The sequence below is a fragment of the Oratosquilla oratoria genome, chromosome 44 (assembly GCF_046742065.1).
Source record: "Oratosquilla oratoria isolate Oo_2021 chromosome 44, ASM4674206v1, whole genome shotgun sequence".
NCBI classification, from domain to species: domain Eukaryota; kingdom Metazoa; phylum Arthropoda; class Malacostraca; order Stomatopoda; family Squillidae; genus Oratosquilla; species Oratosquilla oratoria.
The window spans coordinates 29,592,824-29,605,323 of NC_134820.1; the positions used below are offsets into that span (position 1 = coordinate 29,592,824).

The following is a 12,500-nucleotide window of genomic DNA, read 5'->3' on the forward strand; positions in this document are numbered from 1 at the left end:
CTTCAGTGTTTATAGTCTCTGGTTCGATACTATTTCATTCCAGCGATAACCCATAATTCTCCGAAGGGGCTTGGTATCAAAGACATCGAGACGCCTCTTAACGTCAGCATTCAGTGTCCATGTCTCACAGCGGTACAGCAAGACAGGGAACACAAATGACTTCATGCAGAAATAACGACAACGTTCTCTGATTGAGAGAGTCCATAATACTATTGGCAATGCCAATCCTTCGAAGTACCTCCTGACATGGCCCATTACTGTTATGGATGAGGTGATACACGCGTTCAACATTTTCCGTAAGCTTCTATATACAGCGGTGTTGCTAAAAAGATCAAGAAAAAAAGACGAAAAAATTACATGGAAGAGTGAAAAATTAAAGGAAATCTCCGAGATATCTGGTGGTACAATATACGATGAAAACAGAAGTCCTGACCAACAAACTATCCACAACTGGTTTCCAAATAGCATATGCCTCCGGACGAAGAATAAAGGACATCGTAAGGCATAAAGAAAGGCAAGATATTAACGTGAATAGTGTAATATATAGTAAACTATGTAGTGAACATCGGGCGACATACTACGGCAAGACGTCACGTGGAATGAAAAATGGATAAGCTGCACACAAGAACTACCTGCGACACCAAAGAACATCAAACTCTCTAATCATACACACAGAGACACACGGACATTTGCCAAAATGGAGAGAGGCTCGATCTCTCCGAACGGGCTTGGAGAAGAAAATGAAAAGTCTGGTTGAAGCGCCCTACATCACACTGGGAGAGGTAACTAACCACACAGACGGCCTCATCAACCTATCATTGGCTACTGCCAAGCTAATCCTGAAAAGATAAACAGACCAATTAGCGTGCTCCGGTCTAAAATGTCCAGCGGGGTGATCCGCAGTGAGAGTATATATACTGCTAATGAACGGTGTCTGTCACTAAGAAGAAGACTTGTAGTCAAAACGTCAACAATGTAGTGTTTCTACTTCAACCTGCGTTTTTCTACCACCTTTTCACTCATATATATATATATATATATATATATATATATATATATATTATATATATATATATATTATATATATATATATATTATATAAATATATATGTATATATATTATATATATATATATATGTATATATATATTATATATGTGTGTGTGTGTGTGTGTGTGTGTGTGTGTGTGTGTGTGTGTGTGTGTGTGTGTGTGTGTGTGTGTGTGTGTGTGTGTGTATTCGTTTGTAGTTTAAATAAGTGGCCAATCTTGCCGCCGTAATTTGAATCGCAGAGAATGTGTCTGGAAGCCCACGGTGATGATGCACACTCCACCACCGGCGGACCTCAAAGTCCGAGGTGTCGTACTATCCCAAGGTCAGCTCGCGGCAACCGAGCAGATCGTGGGTATTCTGTTTCACCGGGTCCAGCGACGACGTATCCGAGAAGCATTTAAACTCGTTTCGATAGTTTGAATGAATGACCAACACAAGGCTTGATGGAATAGAAAAGACCTGTGCTTGGCGGCCATGAGCCGACCTTGGTTCAGGCAGACAGCCTCGTCTTTGAAGTTCCACCAGCGGCCGAGCGTGTATGGGCTCATGAACACACAGTGCTGGGCATTCTTTTAACTGTCAACAAATGAAAATAGTCGTTACACACACACACACAGAAGAAGAAAAACAGTAGTTTTTTTTTTTTTTTTTTTTTTGGGGGGGGGCGAGTTGTCAATCAGAAGATAAGGATATGGTTTCTAAGAAGACAGGAAAACAGTATTGCAAAGGAAGCACTATAAGAAAACTTAGAATATCATATCCTAATGTTGATGGTTTACTGTCGGCTAAGTTGGAAATAAATGACAACTTTAGGATAAACGACCCTGATATTTTGTGTCTAATGGAGACTAAACTCACCCAAAATGTTGACCTACAGTTGAGGAACAACAAATGCACCTCCTGGAGATGAGACAAGATAAAAAAGAAGATGGAGGAGTAATGTTTGTAGTGAGAAGTGATATAAAGGGGGAAGAAGCAAATCCGAGTGAAGGCAAGGCTGAAGGAATTAACCTAAAGATTAATATTTATATTTAAGAAGGAAATAGGCAAGAATTAGTTTACTAATAGGTTGGTCGATGAATGGAATAAACTTAGTAACCATGTAGTAAGCACTGAAACTATCAGTTGTTTTAAAAAACGATTAGACAGGTGGTGATGGATATGGAGCTGCCTAGTGTAGGCCTTATGGTCTCTTGCAGTCTCCTTTATTCTTATGTTCTTAAAGGTCACAACAAAAGAGAGTTCATGGTGGCATATGTTCTCCCCAAGACAAGAGCTTGGAATGAAATTGAATATCAAGAACTTTTGATGGATACAGCACTTTTCCTAAAGATAAATATTGAACAAAGTAGCAACATAGTCCTTATTGGAGATTTTAATTGCGATGAGGTCAACTGGGAGGAATGGGAAGCAAGAGGCAAAGCAGATTCATGGGGAAATACCCTGTTGAGTATAGCAATAGAGAATACAATGACCCAGTAGGTAAAGGAGGTGACCCTTATAATAAGAGGAGATGACACTCACACAAGATTAGATATGTTACTAACCAAGGAACCAGACATCATCAGCTCTTAGAACTACCTTTGCCCAGCAGGAAAAATTGACCATATCACAACTGAATTTCAGCTGGAGGATAAGGAAATAGACCCAAGGAATGAATTACACAGGCAAGAGAAACTCAATTCTAGGGAAGCAGATAAATTAGGTTTGAAAAAAATTCTTTGAAGAAACAAAGTGGGATGAATTCATGAATGCCATGGGAATAAAGAGGAAATAGGAAATATTTCTTGACATTTGCAAACTAGATGTGAACAAACATATGCCAATGACTAGAGAAAGGAAGAAACAGAGACAGGACTGGTTTAACAAAAAGTGTGAGGTCGGGAAAATGGTCAGGGACATGGCTTGGGAGAAATGGAGGAAGAAAAAAGTAATAGAACGAAAGAAGCTTACTTACAAGCCAGGAATAACTATACAAGAATTGGCAAGGAGGAAAAAAGCAATTTTGAAAGAGGTATAATTGTATATAGATACAGATATGAACTAAAATTGTTTTACATGTTTATAAATGGTAAGCTGAGACACAGGGGAGAAATCGCCGGGCTAAAAATGGGTGGCGAGGTTTTTGAAGAGGTCTCAGCTCAGGCAGAAATAATGAATGAAAGTTTCCAATTGGTCTTTACAAAAGAGTTATTAGTAGTAGTAGTAGTAGTAGTAGTAGTAGTAGTAGTAGTAGTAGTAGTAGTAGTAGTATCCTTTTTTTTTAAGAAAAGTGATGGGAGCAAAACACCAGATATAAATGTAAAAATGAGGGAAGTGGTCAATCTCCTGGGATCATTGAATGTGACAAAAGCTTCAGGACCTGACGGGACCTCAAACTGGATACTTAATAACGTAGGGAACAACTAACGGTCAAGATTAACAGTCTTATTACATATTACATGTTCATTGAATGAAGACATTGTGCCGTTTGATTGAAAAAAAAAAACGCGGTGCCAATTCACAAAGGTGAAAATAAGGAGACACTACTAAATTATAGGCTGGCGTCACTAACCAGCACAATAATGAAGTTATGTGAAAGGATTGTGAGAAATCGATGGACTAAATATCTTAAAGAGATTACAAAGGATTAAAAAGGCGAGCATGCCGACAGGAGACCTTTTGATCCATATCAGGTCGGATGCGAAAAAAAAATCATATTAATAATAAAATAATAAATAAAAACTATGATAATGTAAATAACAAATAAAATACATAAACATTTTGACAGACAATCAGTTTGGCTTCAGATCTGGAGGGTCATGTGTGTCGAGCCTTTCAATCTTTTAGAGTGATTGATGCGCTGCAAGAGAGAGAGGGTTGGGTGGACTGTGTGTACCTGGACCTAGAGAAGACATTTGATAAAGTACCTCACAGTCGACTTATGGTGAAATTGGAGCTCCTTGGAGGACTGAGTGGCAAACTACTAGAATGGATAAAAGACTTTTTGAAGGAAAGATACATGAGGACAGTAGTAAAGGATAAGATGTCAAGATGGAGAGCAGTAACGAGCGGAGTTCCACAAGGTTCAGTGCTTGCACCGATAAGGTTTCTTGTCTATGTCAATGACATGATAGAAGGAACATCAGGATATGCCAACTTGTTTGTAGATGATGCAAAAATCATAAGGAGAGTGAAAAATGAGGAGGATAGTAGAATATTGCAAAAAATATCTAGATACTATTTTTTCATGAAGCCAAGCATGGGAAAAGAAGTTCAATATCGAAAAAATTTTAAGTACTGGAAATGGCCAATAGAGGCGAAAGGCCATCCTTAAACTATTCCTCGGGAAGTGAACCCATCACAAAAGCAAAAGAGGAAAAAGACTTACGAGTGTTGATAAAAGACAACTGACAGATATATAAGCAGGATTGTGGAAGAATCATACGGACTATTGCAGAAGATTAAAGTGACGTTCCACTATATGGATGAAGAAGTGATGAAAAAAAGTAATCAAAACCCTGATACGTCCAAGACTGGAATATGCGTCAGTGGTATGGTCCCCTACACAGAGTGAAGGATATAACCAAGATCGAGAAAACACAAAGGGCAGCAACCAAAGTGGTCCCCAGCCAGGCAGAAAAACCATACGAGGAGAGACTAAAAGCACCGGGTCTACCAACTTTGAAAGATCGAAGAGAAAAAGGTGATATGATGACAATATTCAGGTCACTAAAGGGGATAGATGGTATTGACAGAAGAGATTTGATTAAAGGTGGGAGGACTTTAAGAGATCATGGGAATAAATTAAGAAGGACATTGTGTGTAAAGAAGGTGAAGAAATATAATTTTCCATATGAATACATAAATATGGGGAATATCTTAGAAGGTGATATAGCCCAAACTCAAACAATACATGAGTTCAAATCTGAATATGATAATTAGAAATCAAGGATATAGATTAAGTCAGAACTGTACATGAATTTGAGTTTAGGTATGTTAGAACATTAGAGAATAGGAAACGGGACCCGACGAGCGTTGTTCCTTTCCAATATACTACAATCAGGTAAATACACACACACACCTCGTGGCGCTGTGGTTAGAGTTCTCGCCTGCCACTACGGCGGTCCGGGTTCGACTCCCGCTCAGGGCTGAAATAATTTCAGTATCGCTGCGCTGCGGGGTGTTACTTCAACTCTTGTGGGCGAGGAGTTGGGGGAGTGTGTGCATGTAAGGTCGAAGTATTACCCATAGATCGGTCATACGAGCTCTGAGCTCTTATCCGGGAGGTTAATAACTGTCGATCACGGGTCCAACACTTGATTCAAGACCATGGTGAATCACACATATGGATGCCTAGGGTGTCTTGGCAGGGAGTAATTAGATTTAGGAGACGAACCTTCTATGCTATCGTAAACCACAATGTCTCTATCTCGAAATGTCAGCTTGAGCATCATTTCTTTTATAAAGTTAGAGTGCAATTCCCGTAGAGTTTCTCGACAGTGCATTCGTCTCGCTCTTGCGTGTGTCCTCACTTTTGTCACGGCTTTGATGGAAGGGGCCAAGTACTCCCCTAGTCTGCCTCAATGGAAGTCTGTGCATGTCAGTCGTCCTCTGGAGACAGCTCTAATTCCGTATAAATTCCAAACGGCCATATATATATATATACATACATCCACACACACACACAAACATATATATACATATATATATATATATATATATACATATTCAATTAAAGTCAACTGCTCCAACAGATTTAGCTATTTTGAGTTGTGTTTTCTTCAGTTTAAGAAAGAACCTCTTATCTTCAACGTTCAAAATATGAACGAAATCATCCATGATGCTTTGGAAAATGAAAGGCGTTGAAGAATGCCAAAAACACTATCATTAGATATGTAATAGTATGTAAAATATTGTTGACAATAACACAAAAAAATCGGCAATACATATATATATATATATATATATATATATATATATACAGTATATATATATATTTATATATATATATATACAGTATATATATACATACACACATATATATATATATATATATATATATATATGTGTGTGTATGTATTTATACACTGAGGTGTTGCCTGCATTTTATTGTACGGTATAAACTGTGCAATAGCATGCAATCGATACTTCAACGATTATAGGGCGCCCCTACGTATCATTTCGTCTATGTTAGAGAATATCTCTTATCATAGAGAAATTATGCTACTTTTATTGTACTGCGACTGTCCCCTCGTTATGCTGTCACACTCCCACGTCTTAATACTGTCTTGTGCCGTTTCTTTGACTATGTATTTCCATTTTCGTCTTTCACTCTTACGCGATTTTGCAATAGAAATTTAAATGATAATTTTGTAAATTATAATACATCAGTGTAATATACGTTATTCTTGGCGGAAATCAGTAATAGAAAAAGTTGCTAAAAGCTATAAACACACGAACGTAGCCACTTCGGCTGCTTGAGACGCCATCTTTGTTTTGGTAGAGGCGGAGGTCGAAGAAATTAATGTATGATGAATTCGTCTTTGGTGAAGAAAAAATAACACCACAGAGTCTTCCACCTCGGGTCGTAAAAGCCGCTAAAAAGGTACGGTGTGTGGAACTAGGCATCCTACTCTCTGGATCCCATTGGCTACATTCCTGTGAGAAGTCAAGGCATAAGAGGGTCTGGGAGGAGTTTCGTTAGGAAAGCTTATGGGACGATGATAACCGAGAGGATTAGGAGAAGAACGAAAGAAGTAATTGGTGAGGAACAGTGTAGGTTTAGGAAAGCGATGGGTTGCGTGGATCAGATTCTTGTGGTAAGGTAGATATGTGAGAAAGCTTAAGCAAAAGGTAAGGATGTTTTTATTTGGGCCTTTATGGATTTGGGAAAGAGTTATGACAGGGTAGACAGGAAGGCACTGTGGGAGGTATTAGAAGGAAGCTGTTTAGGGCAGTAAAGAGTTTTTACGAGAGTAGTAGAGCCTATGTTAGACTTGGAAATGGAGAGAGTGAGTGGTTTGAGGTAAAGGTAGGACTGCGTCAGGGATACGTCATGTCGCTTTGGTTGTTCAATATATACATGGATAGGGTAGTGCATGAGGTAAGGGCGAGGGTAATGGGCAGGGGATTGGAGATGTTTAAAGAAAATGGAGAAAAGTGGTAGGTGAGCCAGTTGTTGTTTCCTGACGACACTGCGCTTGTGGCAGGATCAGAGGGGGGTTAAGTGAGTTAGTGACGGAGTCTGGGAAGGTATACGATATGAGAAAGTGGAAGGTAAATGTGATTAAAAGAGAGGTAGAAGGTGGCAGTGAGTTGGAAGAACATCTAAAAGGAGAGAGGCTGGAGGAAGTGGATAGCTTTAGGTATTTGGGCTCTCAGGTGGCAGATGGAGGAGTGGAGGTGGAGGTAACTTGTAGATTGAGAAAATCAAGTAAATGCCTTGGGGGATTAAAGAGTGCCATGAGAAATAAACATTTGGGAATGGATGCAATGGGGAGATTGTATGAAGGAGTGATTGTGCCGAATGTATTGTATGGGGCAGGGATTTGGAATTTAAGAGAGGGAGAGGAAAATTCTAAATGTGTTTGAGATTAAATGTCTGAGAAGTATTGTAGGAGTTACTATATTGGATAGAGTGAGAAACGAGGAGGTGAGGAGGAGAGCGGAAGTGAAAAGGAAAGGCAGATAGAGCTGATGGAATATTATTGGGATGGTTTGAAGATATGGAAAGAATGAATGATGGAAGATTGATAAAAGATATGTGGAAGGCAGAGGTGGATGGAGTGAGCTTGAGGGGACGATCGAGGATGAGATGGATGGATGGGGTGAAAGGGGGAGTTGAGCAAGATGGTAATATTTGTTGATATGTGTGTGTGTGTGTGTGTATGTGTGTGTGTGTGTGTGTGTGTGTGTGTGTGTGTGTGTGTGTGTGTGTGTGTGTGTGTGTGTGTGTGTGTGTGTGTGTGTGTGTGTGTATGTTTGTGTGCGTGGGTATAGATAGATATAAACAGTCCACGTCGTCTGTGTGGGTGTAGGTAGGTAGGTGTGGATGCGCACGTGTGTGTATGGTTATGTGCAGGCTTGCGTGCGCACACACAAGCTGACATGTCGAAAAATGACGTTAATGTTGGAGCGCGTGCGCGAGTGCGTTATTACGTGCGTTGAAGCTGACACGTGGAGACCCGTATCAAGAAGAGCAACTGCGTCTATGCGGTGGTCTTGTCGTAGTTCGTGTGTCGAAAAAAAACGTTAATGTTGGAGCGCGTGCGCGAGTGCGTTATTACGTGCGTTGAAGCTGAAACGTGGAGACCCGTATCAAGAAGAGCAACTGCGTCTATGCGGTGGTCTTGTCGTAGTCCGTGTGTGACGTCGCAGCGGAGGCGGACATGATGATGTCAACAAACAAGTAAGGCCTTGAGATTTAGTAAACATTTTCTGGCGACGCACCTCATCAACCACACTCATTAACAAACAATTTCTTCTTTTTATATTTTCTTCTTTTTTTCTTCTTTTTTTCCACCCTTCTTCAGCCCCCGATTTTCGGTAACAGTGCCCTTATCGCAGCAACTCAGGAAGATTTAAAAATGTCCGTTAATGCCGTTACACGTTGGCTTCCTCCACGGGACTCGAACCACTCGCTATCCATCCCGCTTCTCGAAACCAGACGCGAGTGCCCTGGCCCGCTCTCGGATACCTACCATACTCCCTTGTCATTCTTAATAAAGTTGAATAAACACAAATTTTAAGAAAATAAAAACGAGATTCCTTATCTCCTCTCCATATCAAACGTGTCACAAAGTTCAGCGAGTTCAACCAATAGAATCGTCACTTGATACTCCACACGGGGCTCGTCCTTCGAGTAACAAAACAACATTTAAGTTACAAGTACGACCTCGTTCACGATCTCCTTCCTGGTTCTTGGGTCCCAACGGCTCGGTTGCAGCATTTGATGAACCTCTAATTTAATGTGATTATTCTAAACTAATTTGGTTTTATTTTGCTTCATTTGATTTTATCTTGGGTACATTTTTAAAAGTACACACTTACGCGATTTTGCAATAGAAAATTAAATAATAATTTTGTAAATTATAACACATCAGTGTAATATACGTTATTCTTGGCGGAAATCAATAATAGAAAAAGGTGCTAAAAGCTATAAACACACGAACGTAGCCACTTCGGTTGCTTAAGACGCCATCTTTGTTTTGGTAGAGGCGGAGGTCGAAGAAATGAACGTATGATGAACTCGTCTGTTCTAATATAACCTACCTAACCTAACCTGCATTTAGTAATGCGGTGACTGTAATTCTAGAGGTCATCAGAGTTGTCGTCGTCATATTCGACATTCGAATCTATCAAAACAAAAATGGCGTCTGAAGGAGTCGACGCGATTTCATTCGTTTCTGCATAGGTTTTAGCAACGTTTTCTGATATTGAATTCCGCCAAGAAAATTTTCTATCACATTGATGTATTATTATTTGCAAAATTAATATTAACTTTTCTAATGCTATAGCGCGTAGATGTGCACGTTTAAAAAAAATACCTATCTTGTCTTACTTTACTCTGTGTCGTTTTATTTGGTTTGTGTCTGAAGCCTTTTTCTTCTTCTTCTTCTTCTTCATTTTTTTTACTTTTTATCTCGCTTCATTTTATCTAATCTTATCGTTTTTATTATCTTTTTCGTTTTATCTCAATTCCCTCATTCCTGAGAACGTGTTAATTGAGGCTCCTCGGCAGAAACGAACAAAGGGCAAGAAGATAAGGACATGGAAACCACAACAGAAGTGGCCCAATGAAAACGGGAGGGACGAGAAAGTTAAAAATATCTAATCAGTGCTTACATGGAGGTAATATTCAAACTGAAGAGTAGATCAACCTGAGATAGCTTGAACCATATGTACATAAATATTATCATTTGCTTGATTATCATTTATTATTATCTATCTGTCAATTTATTATTTACTATTTACCCGTTTGTTTATTATTTAGCTTTACCTATTCATTTATTTATTAATTAATTTATTTATTTATCTATTATTATTCATATTATTATGAATTTTATTTATTTATTTATTTATTTATTTATTTATTTATTCATTTATTCATTTATTTATTTATGGACAAAATGGCCTCCCGTCGGCATGCTCCTTCTTTGTAATCCTTTGTAACTACATATATATGTACATATATATATATATATATATATATATATATATATATATATATATATATATACACATGGGTGCGTAAGGTATTTGAGGACAAATTTTACTTACACGAAAGAGAACTCTTAGAAACAGACAATAATGAATATTTACCACCTTAGGAAATCTCTTGACTGCGTCCACGCGAGCAATTGAGCGGTCCATCTCCCAGAGCTGCGTTCCCATTGGTCCAAATCCACCACTACGATCAAGAGCCCTCCCGCTCCGGGGGAACGGAATGAGGAAGTCGGCAAGACCGTAAAGGAACCCGAGTTGTGTTGATGGAGAGACGATGACGGAGTGTCCGGAGACCTGGACAGAGTCTTACCTCCGTTTGTACCTCGAGGGCGTTGCGGCCTATTGTTCAGTGTTTTATTTTATTTATTTATTTATTTATTTATTTATTTATTTATTTTGTGTGTGTGTGTGACCTCGTCATATCACAGGTTTTGGGAGGCTTTAGTAGAGCCACATGCGCCAAGTCATCTACACGCCCACTCCACGTGCCCGTGATGGCACACTCCCCACCCCCAACCCCTTCCCTAGCGCCCCCCCCACCCCCCACCTTCGCATGCCATGCCACGTGCTGCCCCTACACTGAAGTGTATGTGACGTCGCCTGAAAAGTCATCCTCCTTCTGCCCCTCCCTCAGGTGATGTTGTACGACTCCAACTTCGTGTGATGTTGTCCTATGTTCCTCCCCTCCCCCTGTGTCTCATACCACCTGTTCCCCTCGTAAGCGTTGTGTCAACCGGTGCCGAGTGTGTCGTGTCGGATCAGCCCTTCGCCAGGAGGGTCTCCCCTAGCCCCTGCGAGGATGCTGCAGGGGAAGGTCCTGGAGGACTCAGGAGGCCTCACCGAAGGACACACCGAGGCGCAAGCGTGAGAAAAACTGTTCCCGCGTAGAACGGTATGTAGTTCTCACACTCTCCCGCTGCCGTCCATCGTGTTGGTTGTTCACCTCGCGATAACCTTCAAGACGTTGTTGCTCTTATCACAAAAAGCTGTAGGTTGGGCTTCTTTTCATGAAGTGAGATAAGCCGCGCTGAAGCGATAACGGCCCATTGAGACGGAGATCTCTCTCCTCTCTTATCTAAAACACTTAACTAACTTGGGCGAAAGGATTGTCCACTCAGGTGGTGTTGCTTCTTTTGGCCTGTGGAGATGAGAGCTTCGTTACGTTTCATCCAAGCCAATGCAAGGGCCTGTCGGCTGAATCTGACCAGTTCAGGGCGGCAGTGAATTCATGCAACGACACGAAATCGTCCCTAGTAAACGACAGAAAACTCCCCACTTTAGGTAAAGGTCTTTGATTGTGTCATCCACGCCTGTGAACTATACTTGGTCATTTCTAAGCTGATTTAACTCAAATGAAAGGTCATCAACGAAGGATTAAATCTTAGGTCAAAAACACGATCAACAGGAGACACAGGTCATTTCAAGAACTATCCTGTTTCTGCAGTCGTAATGTGTTGTTATTTAAAAAAAAAAGATAGTTTACATAGTAATATGACCGCTCACACATATGCAGTAGAGTCTTCTGTCAGTGTCTGCCAAGTTCTGTTAGGATTGTACGACCAGGTCCGCAAATATTCATAATGGCTGGATACTTTCCGGACAGACATCGTATAATTTGAATGGTAATGGGACAGTGCATAGAACCATTTGATAGACAATCTTGGTGACAAAATTACTTAGTATAGTAGTAGTGGTAACATTTGTAGTAGTAGCAGCAGCAGCAGCAGCAGCAGCAGTAGTAGTAGTAGTAGTAGTAGTAGTAGTAGTAGGCAAAACACCCCACAAAGTCTGTTGATTACAGGCTAGTAAAATAGGATAAATGGAGTGCAAATTAGTTAAAGCATTGCACATACATTCAAATTCAATTAAAACTATAAAAAAAAGTCAGAATGTAAATTTACTTGTGAAATCTAACTTTTGAAAAATGTACAACTTACAAAAGGTGCTGGTTTAGTTTATAGATCGGTTGACAAACTTAGATTAGAAAATTAATAAGATGTGGGAAATCCCTCAAGTTATATTCACTGGGGTTAGAATGATTTGTGCCTACATTCCTTAACGCCTACTGGCTTCATTTTGTCATCTTTGATGAGGTTGCAGGGAGGGGAAGGGGCAACAGGTGAACAAACTATCAAATTATGATTCCTATCGAAATAGTATCACAGGACGACTATGAGACTATTTCAGGTCTGAAACTTCGGACTTCGAGTTCCCACCTCCGTGGGAATTTCATTCAATTCC

At 40.0% G+C, this 12,500-nt stretch overlaps 2 protein-coding genes across 3 annotated transcripts in view; one reads left to right on the plus strand and one right to left on the minus strand.

The window, feature by feature from the left end:
* The window catches only part of LOC143022422 (small integral membrane protein 8-like), a 46,717-nt gene that overhangs the window by 33,573 nt on the left and 644 nt on the right, over window positions 1-12,500 (minus strand). The gene's annotated exons all lie outside the window — the stretch shown is intronic.
* LOC143022421 (putative cytochrome P450 6a13) overlaps window positions 1-12,500 on the plus strand; it is a 127,927-nt gene that overhangs the window by 4,070 nt on the left and 111,357 nt on the right. The window contains exon 1 of one of the 2 annotated variants that reach the window (XM_076180614.1): window positions 8,325-8,442. The exons of the other annotated variant lie outside the window; for it this stretch is intronic. The gene's annotated coding sequence lies outside the window, so the exon portion shown is untranslated. Of the gene's footprint in view, window positions 1-8,324; window positions 8,443-12,500 lie in introns of those variants that run through there. 2 annotated transcript variants of the gene reach the window in all.